This window comes from Vulpes lagopus, chromosome 2, assembly GCF_018345385.1.
Source record: "Vulpes lagopus strain Blue_001 chromosome 2, ASM1834538v1, whole genome shotgun sequence".
In the NCBI taxonomy this organism is placed as follows: domain Eukaryota; kingdom Metazoa; phylum Chordata; class Mammalia; order Carnivora; family Canidae; genus Vulpes; species Vulpes lagopus.
This window is the reverse complement of record NC_054825.1, coordinates 84535389-84552885: the sequence shown is the minus strand read 5'-3', so window position 1 is coordinate 84552885 and position 17497 is coordinate 84535389.

The following is a 17497-nucleotide window of genomic DNA, read 5'->3' as shown; positions in this document are numbered from 1 at the left end:
AAAAGGCACACACATATACACATGACGTGAACTGGCACCTAGACACAAATAGCAAACCTCTAGAGTCTGTAATAATCTGTCAGCTTATTGGGAGATTTTTATAATGTCTGAACTCACTAAAATAATTCTCTTTGTTCTCCTCCTCCTCCTCCTCTACTTTCTCACTCTTTCAAAGCATCTAATAAATAGAACTATACTTAGAGAAGGTGGTAAAAGAAGACAAGTGGAAAGGTTCTATTATTAAACATCTATTGTATGCCAGGCTGTATGCCAGGCATTTTACATATAATGTTTCTTTTAATCCTCACAAACCCCTTACCAAGTAGATATTATCATCACTATTTTATACCTCAGGAAACAGAATCAGAGAGGATAGGACTCTTGCATAAACTCCAACAACTAGTAAATAAGCTGGACAAGGACCCAAGTCTTTCTGTCTTAAAAGCTTGATCTTCACTGCACACTGTCAATAATGTAGAAATTTCCCTGCTCCCTAAGTATAATCTTCTTGGAAGATCTGACTCAGATCTTGGAAGGCTGACTCAGAAGGCCAAGGGTAATAGTCATGTAATCCGTGCTGTCTTTCCTTAGCCTCTTCCTATCTGGCCATGGTGTCCAATTTTGAGCAAGTGGCCCTGGATCTTGAGAAATAAAAACCTGTGGAGTGGGAGGCCATCTGGGGCTGACCCAATCCTCGTCTGGGTCAGCACCCACCTAGTTCCCTTGCTCTTCTCACTTTCATGTCCCAGCCCATGTCTGTGTCCTTCGCATAAGGAACAGGTGGCCTTCCACGCTTCCAAAGGATGACAGCCGGCAGTGTTTGCGGTGATTCGTGTCACGATGTACAGAACATTTTTTATTGCACCGAAGATTAGCAGGAACTTGAGTTTTTGTACACAGAGGTGAAAGATCTCTCCCGCAAGAGCTGGCACACTCTGGGCATTTCCTTTAGCCTGGTTGCATTTTTATTTGTGTTCCTAACAGATGTCCTAGATTTAAATAACCTGTTTATTTTTCAGTTAAACCCCATAATTGTTCTTATGGTACAAACTAATTTGGATAAGGTGATAAAGTCAAGAGTACATTGGGCTATTCTTTCCTGTGCCCCTTTTTTGCAAATATTTTATGAACTTTTACTCATCTATTTACTCTGGGAGCTAAGAAGGTGATACTTACTGAAATGTTCATCTGATGTCTGCAAAAATATATAGTCCTTCTGATACTTATGTTCCTGGTGTTCAGGGCTCCACAGTCTGAAAAGGGTAATGAGACCTCTTTTTCATGGCTCATCATCACTGTCATCTTCATGTTGTTTTAGTCGAACAGACTGTCAGCCTCAAGGCCCATCTTTCAGGGGCATGGAGGGTACAGTTCTATGTTTTCTGTCATATCCATATTTCCATATGGATGTTACAAAGTTGATATCATACAGAATACTCTCTTCTATAGCTTACATTATTCACTTAAGTACATTTCATGACTATTTCCCCCAACTCAATAAATGTTTTCACAAAGCCTAATTTTTCTAGGTTGTATACTATTCCTTTTTAGGATATGTCAATTTATTTAACAAATCCCCTATCATTAGAAATTCAATTTGTTCCCAATTTCTCCTCATTATAAAAAAAAAAGCTAGAAGTGTATTTTCGTGAGTGGATTGTTTTACATAGCCATTCTTATAAATTTCTACAAGTATAGAATTGCTCAATAAGAGTACACACTTTTAAAAGATTGATATATTGTGAAAAACTGTGATTTACTTTCCCCATCAGCTGTATTTCCCCTCCATCTATGTTCAAATCATAGCACATGATTTGGGCTCATTTTGGAGCTGGGAACATTGTGTATTCATTGTCTCCACTCTGCTGAACACCTACTTCTGTAACTTCTCCAAAATAAGCATTTGCGGACTTGTAATGACTGTGTCTTTCATTTTACTTACTACATATCTGTATTGAAAGTTAGATGATTCCACATGTGTCAAATTAATTGTTTATAGCCCTCTGTGAAGCCCAGCAACATGCCAGAAGGATTCTGTGGTTGATCATAGATAAGGTTTCTACTTCAAGTAGTTTTCTTATTCTTTTTTTTTTTTTTTTTTTTTTTTTTACAGATTTTATTTATTTATTCATGAGAGACACAGAGAGAGAGGCAGAGACATAGGCAGAGGGAGAGGCAGGCTCCTTGCAGGGAGCTGAAAGTGGGACTCGATCCCAGGACTGGGATCACGCCCTGAGCCAAAGGCAGAAGCTCAACCGCTGAGCCACTCAGGCGTCCCTAGTTTTCTTATTCTTATATAGGATGAATGCTGTGCTTTTCTTCAGATAAAAAGATTAAACAAGGCATACGGAATTATGTTTTTGGATATATGTACTCAGGATTCATGGTTTTAGACTTGTTTATCAATCTTCTACCCATCCATCAGCTGGGGTGCCTCTGCTTTTAAGTACAATACCAATTCATTTCTTTGTACTGGGATTCTTGTCTCTTCTTTATTTCTTGGCCAGATTAAGGAAATTCAGATAATATTGGTATTGGGAATATCGTTAGACAAGTGTACCCAGTCACTAGGTTACTATAAAAACATAGGTCTTTGGCATCATAGTAAGAAAATAAGTCCTTTCATTTGGTGGATACACAATGTTCTGAATGGCTATTATGATTAATTAACTTTTCCGTGTTGATGTAGGAAGTTTTACTAGCGCTTAGAAAACTAGCTCCAACTAGTTTGTAGTCTGATCACATACATAGAACAAGTCAAGTGAAAATGGAAAAAGCCAAACAACTAATCTTTTAGGAAGCAATAGTGATTTTTTAAAAAAGCATTTCAATCTATTTAACAAATTGTTACCTGTCTTCCTGAAAGAGGTATTATTCTATATATGGGATTTATAAATATACATTTGAAATAAACTTTTCTTTTTTTTTAAAAAGATTTTATTTATTCATAGAGATGCAGAGAGAGAGAGAGAGAGAGAGAGAGAGAGACAGGCAGAGGGAGAAGCAGGCTCCATGCAGGAAGCCCGACGTGGGACTCGATCCCGGGACTCCAGGATTGCGCCCTGGGCCAAAGGCAGACGCTAAACCACTGAGCCACCCAGGGATCCCTGAAATTAACTTTTCATGTGATATATTTGCTACTATTTTTCACCCCATTAAATCTCTGCTACAAATAATCCTTCTTTGAGCTCTTTCTGGAGGTCTGGCTTGAGAGTTACTCACTTTTAGCTATGCCATTGTGTTAGAGCAGAACCTAACCTCACACAACTTGATTATTCACTCAGTTAAAAACTCAGTTCTATCTATAGAATGAGGCTTAATGCTAGTGGACTGAGGTGGAGTTTCAGAATGATAAACATTTCAATTTTGCAAGCACCTACTATGTACTAATACTTTACATTTGTTACCCAATTCTCATGACATTGAAGCAACTATTTGACAGATGGTGAAATACGCTTAAGGAGACTAAGTCTCTAACTCAAGGCCACACAGCTAGTAGGTGGCAGTTGGGATATTTCCAACCCAGCTCCTTTTAACTTCAAAGCTATGTTCTCTCCATGGTAGGACACTTCTAGATCTTTTCTTACATCTGTTTATGCTGTTGTTCTGTGAAACGCAATGGAAGGAATCTCAGGTAAACAAGGGAATGCATCGCTCATTTAGTATAGTCATTTCATCTGAGTCTCTTCTTCTCATACCAAATTTGAAGAAGAAGCAGAGTCTGAATGTATGGTAATTTTACTTTTCGTTCCACACCGGTACTTTTTCAGTATTTCTGAGGAACAAGGCATAGAAAACTGAGAATCTACAGGGAAATTAAATATAGTGCAAATATTAGCATCACATATATGTGCCTCATCAGCACACGTGGAAAATACATTTGTCTTGTGTGGCACAGTAAATGGTAGCAAGAAAAATGAATAAAAGTGGTCTAAAAAACCACTCATGGTTTGTTAGGAATGCTGGAAACGTGATATGTCCTCGTAGGTTGAACGATGGCAAAACCATATGGGCATTCCAAAGAGCATTTCTTTAGCTACTCACTCTCTTTAAAATTCTGGGCAGGGGATCCGTGGGTGGCTCAGTGGTTTAGCACCTGCCTTTGGCCCAGGGCGTGGTCCTGGAGTCCCAGGACCAAGTCCCACGTCAGGCTCCCTGCATGGGGCCTACTTCTCCTTCTGCCTATGGCTCTGCCTCTCTCTCTCTGTGTCTCTCATGAATAAATACATAAAATCTTTTAAAAAAATTCTGGGCAAATTGCTCATTTTTCTATATTTTAAAATAGTTTGGGGAAGCATTACAAAGACTATTTTTAAGTGAGATATTTACTATATCTGTATACTACTGTATATAATAATACATTCCTGGTAACTACAGGTTCTCGGTCACCTGTCCCTAGCAAGAGATATTTCAGATACAGTATTTCCTAAGGGAGTCATGATGGTATAGAAAATTCCAAGTTTCCAAGAGATGATAGTGTTCACTCTGTGCTAAGTAGAGGGCTAAACATTTTCATTTTCACACGACACACCTCTGAGGCAAATAATATTACCTCACTCAAGTTTCAGATGAGGAAACGGAGATCCAAAGAAGACTAAGTAACTTGCCCCCTAATGTGGTAGGGAAATAGTAGAATCAGGATTCAAACCCTGGTGGTTGGGTGTCAGCATCCGGATACTTACACACCAGCCTATACAGCTCAGGGAGAGCTAGGCTACTGGTTGGGAAGTTGATTTTTCAGTGAATACTGCTTGTGCTCAAAGTTATATAAAGGATTCCAACCAGGGCTTTTAGAGACCATCTTCAGCAATACACCGAGAGCATAGTGACCAAAGGAAAAAAAAAGGAAGGATCTTGCTGAGGATCCAGACCCAAGGACTGTGGAACTCCTGAAGACCTACTGGGATTGGGAGGCCCTCATAGGGATCATTTCTTACATAGAGCCAAGGGAGAAGGTGAATAAAAAAAGTCTCTAGCTGGAAAATTACTTTAGGCTTCATGAAAGGTTCACATTGTGAGAAGGGATGACTGTTGTACACCATTCTGTCTTTGGAGTTCATGCCTAGGGTTTCAAACGATTCTTGACTTTGGCTTCTGGCAAAGGCAAAGCAAAGCAGCAAACTCTCTTTCCCCCCAGGAGGGATCTCTCCTACACACTGTACTGTTATATGGGGGCACACCCATATGGAGCTCTAGTGCTTTTCTCTTTAAAAATATGTGGGGTTTCACAGTTCCTTGGTCTTGCTTGGCCTATCCCCTGGGTGGGGCTATTTGCTTCCCAAAGCAAAATGGCTTCTATCTTTAGGAAGCTCATCTAAAACAGGCAAAGCTGCTTTACTTAAAGGCTGATCATTAAGGCCATAATTGGATCAGGTCTATGTGCCGGTCACCCTGACATATTTATGGCATGTACTTTCTCCAAGTCTGCCCCCCTTCATTGTCCAGGTCACAGGGAAAGTAAGAGAAGAAGATTAAGGTACAGCGTATTACTTAGAGGTAATTTGCCCATGGGTACATTTTAGCATTGGGTATAATACAGAGAGTCTTTGCAGAAAGAAGAAAGAAAGAAAGAAAGAAAGAAAGAAAGAAAGAAAGAAAGAAAGAAAGGAAGAGAAAAGAAGGAAGGAAGGAAGGAAGGAAGGAAGGAAGGAAGGAAGGAAGGAAGGAAGGAAGGAAAGAAAAAAAAGTAGAATTTGTGCTGGGAATCAAGTATAATCAATCCTTCCTGTTTTGCTATTGCTTCTGAGCTAATTTAAGGATTCTCTGGATTATATATGTGCTTTTTTTTTTTCCATTTTGTTTTAATTCAGGGTTTATTTCAGTTTGTGGCTATTTTTTTATTGTTTCTTTTATTGGATTATTTTTGCTTAGGGAACCATCATGGATAAAGAAGATTCTTTAGAATAAGTGTTATGTGTAGAGACAATTAAAACTTAGAAAACTTAAAAAAAAAAAAAAAACTTAGAAAACTTAACATAGATCCTAGTCCTGGCTGTCTAGCAGTGTGACCCTGGATGAGTCACATAGGTTCACAATTACCTGGGAGTGTTTTAGAATGAGATACCTACTATAAAGTGGGGTGGGGGAATTTTGGGAGATGATGGAATTGTTCTATATCTCGATTATGATGGTTGCATGGCTGCATATGTTTGTCAAATTCTGAAAATGGTACACTAAGAAGGGTGAATTTTACACTGTGCAGATTATTTTAATTTTTTAAATATAAAAATAATTTTTAAGTCCCCTAAGTTTTGACATATTTAAAAACAATGCCTAGGCCCCACCCTGAACCAACTGCTTACTGAAGGTTATCTGTTCTCCTAATCATCTCTGTACTTGTGAATCTAATGGGAACCAAAGCAAACATACTACTGTAATGATCCCAGGTTCAGGTGTTTATCAGCTGTAGATGTGATGTCAAGAGTAACCCAGGTGACAGAGAGCAGTGTGGGTGCCTACAGTCATAGCATGTTTAGACAGGCCACTTAAATCACATGGGTAATGGAAGAAAAACATGTGGCTAAGCTCTGTGTTTCATACTCAATTAGAGCATCCTTTATGATCACTGAGCCAATAACTTGAGAGCAGCCGACTTCCAGTCCCATATTAGAAATCAGTGTTAAAAAAATCAGTGTAAAGATAGAGGATCTTGAGCTTAGAAATGTGTATTAATAAAAGCTATTGATTTTTTCTTAGCATTAAAAGAAACAATGCTCTGGAATGAGTCCAACACCAATCACATGACAACAGGTAAGTGTCCAACAGAAAAAGGCTCACCGAGGTGAACTATGTGGATTTTAAAAGAAAAGATAATATATCATTAAGTTAGGGCCAACTGATATTTTAAGCCCAGGGTCAACCTCTGAGAGGATTCCATTCTAACGGTAAAAAAAAAAAGATAAATGAAATCCTTAGAATTAAAAGTGTTTACTGACAGCATTGGGAATATACTAGAATCCTAACAGGAAAATGAAATGTTGAAAATATTTTGCCTTGTTTAAAAGTCACGGAGGATTATAGCAGTTATGTTTTAGGTTGTGTCTCATCCAAAACATACTTTCTTAGGACCATCCCTCCAACAGACCCTTCTGAAGCTGAAGTCTTAAGTGACTACATTTCTATAGTGTAACCTGGCTATTGCTGATGAAACTGAGGCAGGCATCAAAGTCACGGGGACTACTGAAGATGGTAAGACCAAGATAGCTCTCTAGGGAAACCAGTTCACAAAGTGACAGAGGAAGAAGCTGCTGCTGTGCGTGGCAAGCCAAAGCCATGGGCAAATCAGAATCAGAGGGAAATGGTAACTACAAGTAGTAAGAATAGCAGCAGCAACAGTAATACTCATAGCTAAGGCTTAGGAAATGCTTCTTTGCCAACCACCAGACTCATCCTAGCTGGTGGGAAATAGCATTGTCTTGATTATAAAATGAGGAAACCAAGACTTGAGTGTGATCACTTACTTAAGGTCACAGCTGGTGAGTGGCACAGCTGGGAGGCAACCCAAGTAAGGCAATTCTCAAGCTAATTTATGAAACTTCCACGAGTGTTCCTCTGTCTCTTAGGAAGCCCAGGGCAGCTGCAGTGAGGAGAATGAGAGGGATGTGCAGGAGACGCTGCCCCATGAGGTGCAGTGGAGCATGGAAGGAGAAAGGGCAGAACAATGGCCCCATTCTTGAGAACTTGTGTCTTCTAGCTGCAGTCTACATGTGACTTTGCTGTGCTTGGTGGAAGGTCTAAATATTTTTTTGTATATTTTTTTACTGGAGTTCAATTTGCCAATATATAGCATAACACCCAGTGCTCATCTCGCCAAGTGTCCCCCTCAATGCCCGTCACCCAGTCACTCCATCCCCCCGCCCCCCTCCCCTCCACTACCCCTTGTTTGTTTCCCAGTGTTAGGGGTCTCTCATGTTCCGTCACCCTCTCTGATATTTCTCACTCATTTTCTCTCCTTTCCCCTATAATCCCTTTCACTATTTTTTTGTATTCCCCAGATGAATGAAACCATACAATGTTTGTCCTCTGATTGACTTACTTCATTCAGCATAATACCCTCCAGTTCCAACCACGTTGAAGCAAATGGTGGGTATTTGTCGTTTCTAATGGCTGAGGAATATTCCATTGTATACATAGACCACAGCTTCTTTATCCATTCATCTGTCGATGGACACCGAGGCTCCTTCCACAGGTTGGCTATTGTGGACATTGCTGCTAGAAACATCGGGGTGCAGGTGTCTCGGTTTTTCACTGCATCTGTATCTTTGGCGTAAATCCCCAGCAGTGCAATTGCTGGGTCAAAGGGTATGCTCTATTTTTAACTCTTTGAGGAACCTCCACACAGTTTTCCAGAGTGGCTGCACCAGTTCTTTTAAAAACTGATGGGAAATATTATCTATGGAAATGAAATTGCTAAACCACCTCTCTGAACAGTATACTTGTTCAGTGTTTGAGGGAAATGGGAGGGAAGAAATTGCAAAAGATTCTTTGCTAGTGTGTGCTAGGAAATTTCAGCTTATCCATTGCACTATATGTTATGTGCATTTAACTTAACTGTATATATTGTATGTAAACTGGACAAAAGGTCTTAATTTTATAATATGTAGTCTCTAGATATTAAAGAGGTTGCCAATGTATGACAAAAGTAGAGTTAGTAAACTAACACATTTTGTACAATTTGTGTTAAAATTCATCGAAAGGCTGTCTTCTGAAAAGGACTTTTAGAGCTAACACTGTAGTCACATCTCAGTGACACGTGCCTATCTACTCATGCTCTGGGTTGGCAGTAGAGAGAAGTTGTGAGAAATGAAGTGTTCTAGACTAGAATGTTCCTATGCAGAAGACACTTTCAGATATAACCCATTGTTACACAGGATACAAAATCAATGCCCAGAAATCAGTGGAATTTCTATACACTAACAATGAGACTGATGAAAGAGAAATTAAGGAGTCAATCCCATTGACAATTGCACCCAAAAGCATAAGATACCTAGGAATAAACCAAACCAAAGAGGTAAAGGATCTATACTCTAAAAACTACTGAACACTTCTGAAAGAAATTGAGGAAGACACAAAGAGATGGATTGGCTCATGGATTGGATGAATTAATATTGTGAAAATGTCAATGCTACCCAGGGCAATGTACACGTTTAATGCAATCCCTATCAAAATACCATGGACTTTCTTCAGAGAGTTGGAACAAATAATCTTAAGGTTTGTGTGGAATCAGAAAAGACCCCAAATAGCCAGGGGAATATTGAAAAAGAAAACCAGAGATGGGGGCATCACAATGCCAGATTTCAGGTTGTACTACAAAGCTGTGGTCATCAAGACAGTGTGGTACTGGCACAGAAACAGACACATAGATCAATGGAACAGAATAGAGAACCCAGAAATGGACCCTGAACTCTATGGTCAACTAATATTCGACAAAACAGGAAAGACTATCCGCTGGAAAAAGTAGAGTCTCTTCAATAAATGGTGCTGGGAAAATTGGACAGCCACGTGCAGAAGAATGAAACTAGACCATACTCTTACACCAGACACAAAGATAAATTCAAAATGGATGAAAGATCTAAATGTGAGACAAGAATCCATCGAAATCCTAGAGGAGAACACAGGCAACACTCTTTTTGAACTTGAACACAAGCAATACCCTTTTTGAACTTGGCCACAACAACTTCCTGCAAGATACATCTAAGAAGGCAAGGCAAACAAAAGTGAAAATGAACTATTGGGACTTAATCAGGAAGGTCTAAATTTTACATAATCCTGTCTTCCCTGCCTTTCTGAAGAACTAGTTGCACAAGAATCTCTGTTCCTTAAAATGAAAGAATGCTAAGCTCCAATAAAGAAGTTTCTCAAGTGAGGATGAGGCCATATTTCTTACGTAGAGGTTAGGGCAGAGAGTTATCCTGACTCTTTCTGGTTGTGACACTATTTTCCAAGCTTCTCAGGTTTAGGAATGTAAGTACATACAGTTCACTAAGGAAATATCTTATCAAGGAAAACAACACAAGAAGATACCAGGCTGCTGAGTAAGCTCAGAATTTCTCAGCAATACATTCAATGAAATTACAGCTGTTGAATCTAGTTTCTTGAGATGTTTTCTTTTAGGGCCTTTGCCCCAATTACTTTAACGGAATTATTTGTCCATTTATCAAAGGTTTTACCCACCATGAGGTCCCTCTCCCCACTCATCTCTTTTCTCTATGTGCAACACCATTTATTAAGGGCTGTGTGATATTGTGACTCAGAGTAAGAAACATATATTTGATCTTTGTCCTAAGTGATGAGAGCAATAAAGGTATCTTTTGTTATGTTAGAGAGGCAACTTTTTTGGAAGGCACTTAAGGATGGAGACTGGTTGACAGGGGGAGCAACTTTGTGATTCTGAGGTTTGGAATATTCAGTACCTCACCACTTCAAGGGAGGGGAGAGGGCTTGAGATTGTGCTCAATCTTCAATAGTCAACAATTTAATCACTCATGCCTAAATAATTAGGTCTACATTAAAAACCCAAAAGGATGGGGTTTAGAATGTTTCTGGCTTGATGAACACACGGAGATGTGAGGAGAGTGACCCATTAGGAGAAGACATGGAAGCTCCACACCCTCTCCTCATATCCTGCCCTGTGCATCTCTTCCATCTGGTTGTTCCTGAGTTATGTCCTTTTATAATAACCCAGTGTCCTAGTAAGTAAAATGTTTCTCTGAGTCCTGTGAGCCACTCTGGCAAATCAATAGAACCCAAGGAGGGGGTTATCAGAACCCCCAATCTACAGCCAGTCGGTAAGAAGAAGTGACAACCTGGAATTGTGGTTGGTGTCTGAAGTCTGTGTGTTTGTGTGTATGTGTGAAAGACAGAGAAACAGAGAGACAGAGATGGAGAGACAGAGACAGAGAGACAAAGACAGAGAGAGAGAGAGCAATCTTATGGACTGAAAAACCCTTATGGGATCTGATGCTATCACCAGGTAGATAGTGTTACCATTGAGTTGAATTATAAAAACCCACACATTGTAATTAGATTAAACTGCCACTCTCCTTAAGAATAAAAAGTTGGAATCCTAAAGAATGTGCTTGGAATCCTAAACTTTTATGAGGCAGCTGTCCTATTGTGGAAACAAAATGAGCTGGCAACCTGTCAGTCATTTGTGTTTTCCAGGGCAGATCAGACCAGAGGATCGTCCAGGAGCCCAGGAGCACACTAAGGATGGAGCTTTTGTCCCTGATGCTCTCATGGTGGTCAGCCTGGCAGACACAGAAGCATCCAGAAGGTGTTGAAACTAGGTGGTTAGCTGGCCACTGTGTGGGCACATAGGGGTCAGTCTCCAGTTTTCAGAGTCTTGAGAGATGGCTCTGTTTTTTTTTGTTTTTTGTTTTTTGTTTTGTTTTGTTTTTTTTTTTTCAATTACACACCAGCAAGGGAAAAATCCACTCTGGCTCACCTGTTTGTTTATTCTGCTCTCCTGTGATTTCCCAAAGGGCTTTATTATTACTGTATGACTTTAGCTCTTTGATCCCCTGAAGAAGGGTTTGGGAACTGACAACCTTTCTCTCTAATCTTACCTTAGCGTTGTCTCTGAATTGAGCCACTTAGGACTTTCTGTGTGAGGCTCAAAAATATTTAGGCAAGCAGGCAGCTCCAGCCATCAGAGGCGTTGCTAGGCGGGGCGTCTTAACACACGAGCTTCAGCCTGGGTTGCCAGGTTGGCACAGAGTCACAGGTTACCTCACCTGTCCTCCTAGTTAATCTTGTTATGTTAATGGGTGCGATTTCCCCACTGTGGAGACTCGATGTTCTTGGCACCTGGACAGCGCCCCACGGCTTGACTCAGGGGTGTCTAAGAACCTGTCAAGGACTTGGCTGTTGCCAGTGGAGGCCGCAGGCGCCCCCTGCCCCGGGAGGGGTCCCAGATCCACAGGGACGTGCTCGCAAGGGGACCGCGAAAGACTCGCTCCAGGAGAGCAGCCTCGGAAGAAAGGCGGGGACTTCGGGGGAGTCCTTTTGTCCTTAGAACATCCGGCACAGTTTTTATGACATCTTTATGGCTGTCTTCCTTTCCCAAGGGAAGCGCACATCTTCACATTTGCGCGGCGCCCTGGCTGTGGCATCCTGGCCGAAGCGTGGTTCCACTCCTGCCACCCGAGCTGCCTCCCTAACGGGGCCGATCCGTCACACACCCACGCAGCCCCTGGCCTAACCAGGGCGTTCCGTGGGAGGCCTGGGGAGCCACATTTCGGGCGCCCCTTACTTATGTGGGTGGAGCAGCTCCCAGCTACGCCAGAGGGCATCCATCCTTTCCTGCGGCCTTGGTGGGGATCTTCTCGTTGGAGGTTGGAGGGGTGATGGCCTGCGGACCTGCCCTGCCTCTTCCCAGGCGGTCTGCAAGTGCGGGGGGGGGGGGCCCGTCGCTACCTTCTTGGCCTCTTTTGTTTTCTGGTTTAGGGAAATCAAGAATGAAGTTTGAAGCGTATTTGGAATTGCGTTGAAGACTTAGGCCACCGCTAAAACGCTGGAAGCAGCTCTGCCCGATGGGGAAAAACTGGAGCTGAGGGAGCAAGAGGGGCCTGGCTCCGGGGTGCGCGGGAATCCCAGCTCCGCCCTGCGGGGCAGAGACTCCACCGGAGGGGCTGCGGACTAGCCGGAGCACCGAGATCGCAGCGGGGCGGGAGCACCGAGATCGCAGCGGGGCCGGAGCACCGAGATCGCAGCGGGGCCGGAGCACCGAGATCGCAGCGGGCCGGAGCACCGAGATCGCAGCGGGCCGGAGCACCGAGATCGCAGCGGGGCCGGAGCACCGAGATCGCAGCGGGGCGGGAGCACCGAGATCGCAGCGGGGCGGGAGCATCGAGATCGCAGCGGGCCGGAGCACCGAGATCGCAGCGGGGCCGGAGCACCGAGATCGCAGCGGGACCGGAGCACCGAGATCGCAGCGGGCCGGAGCACCGAGATCGCAGCGGGGCCGGAGCACCGAGATCGCAGCGGGGCGGGAGCACCGAGATCGCAGCGGGGCCGGAGCACCGAGATCGCAGCGGGACCGGAGCACCGAGATCGCAGCGGGCCGGAGCACCGAGATCGCAGCGGGCCGGAGCACCGAGATCGCAGCGGGGTGGGAGCACCGAGATCGCAGCGGGGCCGGAGCACCGAGATCGCAGCGGGACCGGAGCACCGAGATCGCAGCGGGCCGGAGCACCGAGATCGCAGTGGGGCCGGAGCACCGAGATCGCAGCGGGGCGGGAGCACCGAGATCGCAGCGGGGCGGGAGCATCGAGATCGCAGCGGGCCGGAGCACCGAGATCGCAGCGGGGCCGGAGCACCGAGATCGCAGCGGGCCGGAGCACCGAGATCGCAGCGGGGCGGGAGCACCGAGATCGCAGCGGGGCTGGAGCACCGAGATCGCAGCGGGACCGGAGCACCGAGATCGCAGCGGGCCGGAGCACCGAGATCGCAGCGGGGCCGGAGCACCGAGATCGCAGCGGGACCGGAGCACCGAGATCGCAGCGGGACCGGAGCACCGAGATCGCAGCGGGACCGGAGCACCGAGATCGCAGCGGGCCGGAGCACCGAGATCGCAGCGGGGCCGGAGGACCAGGCCGCCCATCTCCCGTGCTGGAAGCGTCTACGCGCTGCACACAGAATCCGTTTCCAGATTTTCTTTCCGTAAGAGGCACCACAAACCGGAAGGGAACAAGAACTTTCAAGTCTTTACATTAAGAGGGCTTAAAATAAACGTAACGTAATAAAGCTCCTTTTTAAAAAAACATATTTGCCCGTTATGGGCTCTCCTGTCAAAGTTATGGGAACTATATCAGGATAAAGGCACACACTCAAAGTCCTGGAATTTGTTGTTTCCCAAAATATCTTTGAGGAGGGAGTTTGTGGGAAGCCTGCATGGATGGCCACGGTCACAGACTCGGGAAGTCGTAGGACTAGAATCATGGTCATTCTGGGCCACTCTCCAGTTGGGCAGTCCGCCATGGGACAGGAGCATGGATGAGCAATATATTCATGCGTATGGAAATGTGCATTCCCGTTAAAATCTTTGGGTTTACCTATTTTTGTTTAAGAACTTCTTTCTTTCTTTCTTTCTTTCTTTCTTTCTTTCTTTCTTTCTTTCTTTCTTTCTTTTTCTTTCTTTCTTTCTTTTTCTTTCTTTCTTTCTTTCTTTCTTTCTTTCTTTCTTCTTTCTTTCTTCTTCTTTCTCCTTTTTCTTTCTTTCTTTCTTTCTTTCTTTCTTTCTTTCTTTCTTTCTCTCTTTCTTCCTTCTTCTTTCTTTCTTTCTTTCTTTCTTTCTTTCTTTCTTTCTTTCGTCTCTCTCTCTCTCTCTCTCTTTTTTTTTTTTTTTTGAGGCCCCTGGGTGGCTTAGTCAGTTAAGTGTGTGACTTCGGCTCAGGTCATGATCTCAGGGTCCTGGGGTTGAGCCCACATGGGGTTCCCTACTCAGTGGGGAGTCTGCTTCTCCTTTTACCTCTCCCCCTGCTCTTGTTCTCGCTCTCTCTCACACATGCTTTCTCTCTCTCTTAAATAAATAAAATCTTAAAGAAACCTCTCCTTTTTTTTTTTTAAGTTTATTTAAAAGAAAAATGGCTTTCCTCTGTGTCCCCTAGGCTACTGCATATCCCTTTCAAGTACCATGATTGACTCAGGACTAGCCCTGTTTCCAGTGTGTCTCCCATTAGGCTCTGGGCAGATCAAGAGCCCTGGGTTTAACTCTTCAGTTACTTCTTTTATTAGATGTGCAAGCTCGGACATTATTCACCCACCTTAGCCTCCGTTTCTTTTCTTCATGTCTAAAATGGTGACAATAAGAGTATTTATTCTCAGTCTTAGGGTTTTTTGGTGAAGATTTCAATGCAAGTAGAGAGCTTAGTATGGTGCCTGGCATCTAGAGAGTCTTATAATCATTATTGTTATTATTTTTGTGATGCCAGTATCTAAGGTGATTGTTGACTCACAGGAGACCCAGAATGTTTTTAAAACTTGATTTATTGTGGCTAAACTGAGTCCTGCTTATCTAGCTCTCTGCTCACTCTGTGCTTTGATCTGCAGGGCTGAATGTGGCTGGAGAAGAGGAACAACTGTGTTGACTGGCTTCACTTTACACCCCTGATCCTTAATCTCAAGTGGGCACTTAACACTGCCCAGTGATCATACATACTGTGACTCTAACTAGTCATGCTCTTACTCGCTGAGGTGAGTTCATACTTCCTTCTCCAGCGTCAAACGTCCCCCCCATTCTCTCTCTTAGCTAATAATCGTGCTTCTATTTCCATGAGGGGGAAAAGAAAGGATGCAATCAGGAGAGGTTGCTCTCATCAACCGCACACCTTCTCCTCTATGCCTGTAGGTTCTATATTCTCCCCTGTAACCACAGAAGGATGGCTGTGTCCTTGGCTGAAAACTCCCCCTTCACTCAAGCACTTAACCTGCCTCCCTTGTCCTGTTGAGCACATTGCTCTAGCATTCTCTCTCTCCCCTCTCTGCATCTCTTTCTACGGCTTATTGCCATTATGGTACAGGTATTTTATTTTTTCTCCCACCTTTGAAGATAGTTTGACCTTCTTTAGTCCTTCAATTATAATGATTAAATATAATCATTCCCTTTAGCCTGAATCTCCTTGAAAGAGTTGGCCATGTAAGCTGGCTTTGGTTTCTCTTCTCTCATTCTCTCTTGAACCTATTCCAGTTAGGTGGAGCCCTTGCCACTCTGCTGGGGCTGTTCCAGGTGACTTATGCACAGCTAATCCGAACGGTCATTTTTCAGTCCTCATCTCATGTGACCTGTTAGAGCATTAGCAGGTTGACTACTTCCTCTTCCTTCCAGGACAACGCACATACCTGGTTTTTCCTTTACTTCTGGTTCTTTCTCCTGTCTCCTGCTGCTGATTCCCCAAACTCTAAATGTTAGAGAACCTCCAGATTCAGACTATACATCTTTTTTCCTCACTATCTGCACTCACCTCTTATGTCCATCCTCCTCAACCCTGGGAGCCAGCAATGTCAACTTCACCTGGTGGAGTGTTAGAAATGTTCCATCCCCCAGACTTGCTGCCTCGGAGTCTACATTTAACAAGATCCTCAAGGGATCTGTTTGCACTTTAATATCTAGGATCACCCCAAGTGAGCCTGTCTCATGGCTTCAGGTGGCATGGATTTGGTAAGTTGACTCTCAAATTTGTATTTCTAGTTAAGAATTTCCAGCGACACAAACTCATTCACCTTACTGCCTATCAACTTTTCCTTATGGATGTTTTATAGTCATTCCCAACTTAACCTGTTCAAAACTGAGCCCTGACATTCCCATTGATTCTCCAGTGTTATTCCCTCTCTTCATTAATCATGACTCCATTCTTCCATGGCTCAGGTCAAAATCCTTGGACTTGTTCTTGCCTCTTTCCCATATCTGGTCTGTCGGGAATCCCATCAACTTTACATTTTCAATGCAGTCAGAATGTGATTGTTCCCATCCCCCTGCTACCTTGGACCAATCCTGCTTCTACTCCTTCCTCTAGTCTATGTTGAATACACAGTCAGAATGCATTTTAACAGATTATGCCACTCCTCTATGCTCAGCCTCCCAGATTCCCACCTTGCTTTAGGGTATGACCCACAAGACCCCATATGGCCTGTTTCCTCCACTACCTCCCTGATTCTTCTGCTACTTTTCTCTTTATTCCACTGCATTCCAACTTTCTGGCCCTTTTCCCTGTTCCTCAAACTCAGCTGGCATGCTTGTGCCCCAGGGCCTTTCTGTACTTTTAGTTCTCTCTGCCTGAATGCTCTTCCTCCAGATATCAGTGTGGCTCCCACCCTCTCTCCTTCACTTCCTCCCTTCAAGCCTCTACTCAAAAGTCACCTTCTCATGATGCTTTTCCTGGCTTTGCTATCCCCTCCTTCTACTTCAGACCCCTTTTTCCTCATTTACATTTTCATTTATCTATTAGCAAATCTAACATTCTTTCCTCTCTTTCTGTATTTGAGTTCTCTGGAGAAACAGTACCAGTAAGATATATATGGATATGTAGAAAAAGATTTATTATGAGTGGTTGGCTCACACGATTATGGAGCTTCAGTAGTCTCTTTGTCTCCATCTGCAAGCTGGAGGCCCAGGAAAGCTGGTGGTATAGGTCCAAGCCCAAAGGCCTGAGAACCAGGAGAGTCAATGGTATAAACCTCAGTCTGAGTCTGAAGGTCCAAGAACTGGAAGCTCTGATGCCTGAGACAAGAGAAGATGGATGGCACAGTTCAGCAAAGAGAAAGCAATTTTGCCCTTCCTCTGCCTTTTTTGTTTTATTCAGGCCTTCATTGGATTGGGTGATCCTTGCTAACATTGGTGTAGGTGATCTTTACTCAGTCTACTGATTCAAATGCTAATCTCTTCTGGAAACATCCTTACAGACACACCCGAAATCAATATTTTATCATTTATCTGGGTGTCCCTTATCCCAGTCAAACTGATACATAACATTAACCATCTCTTGGGTCTCCTGGGTGG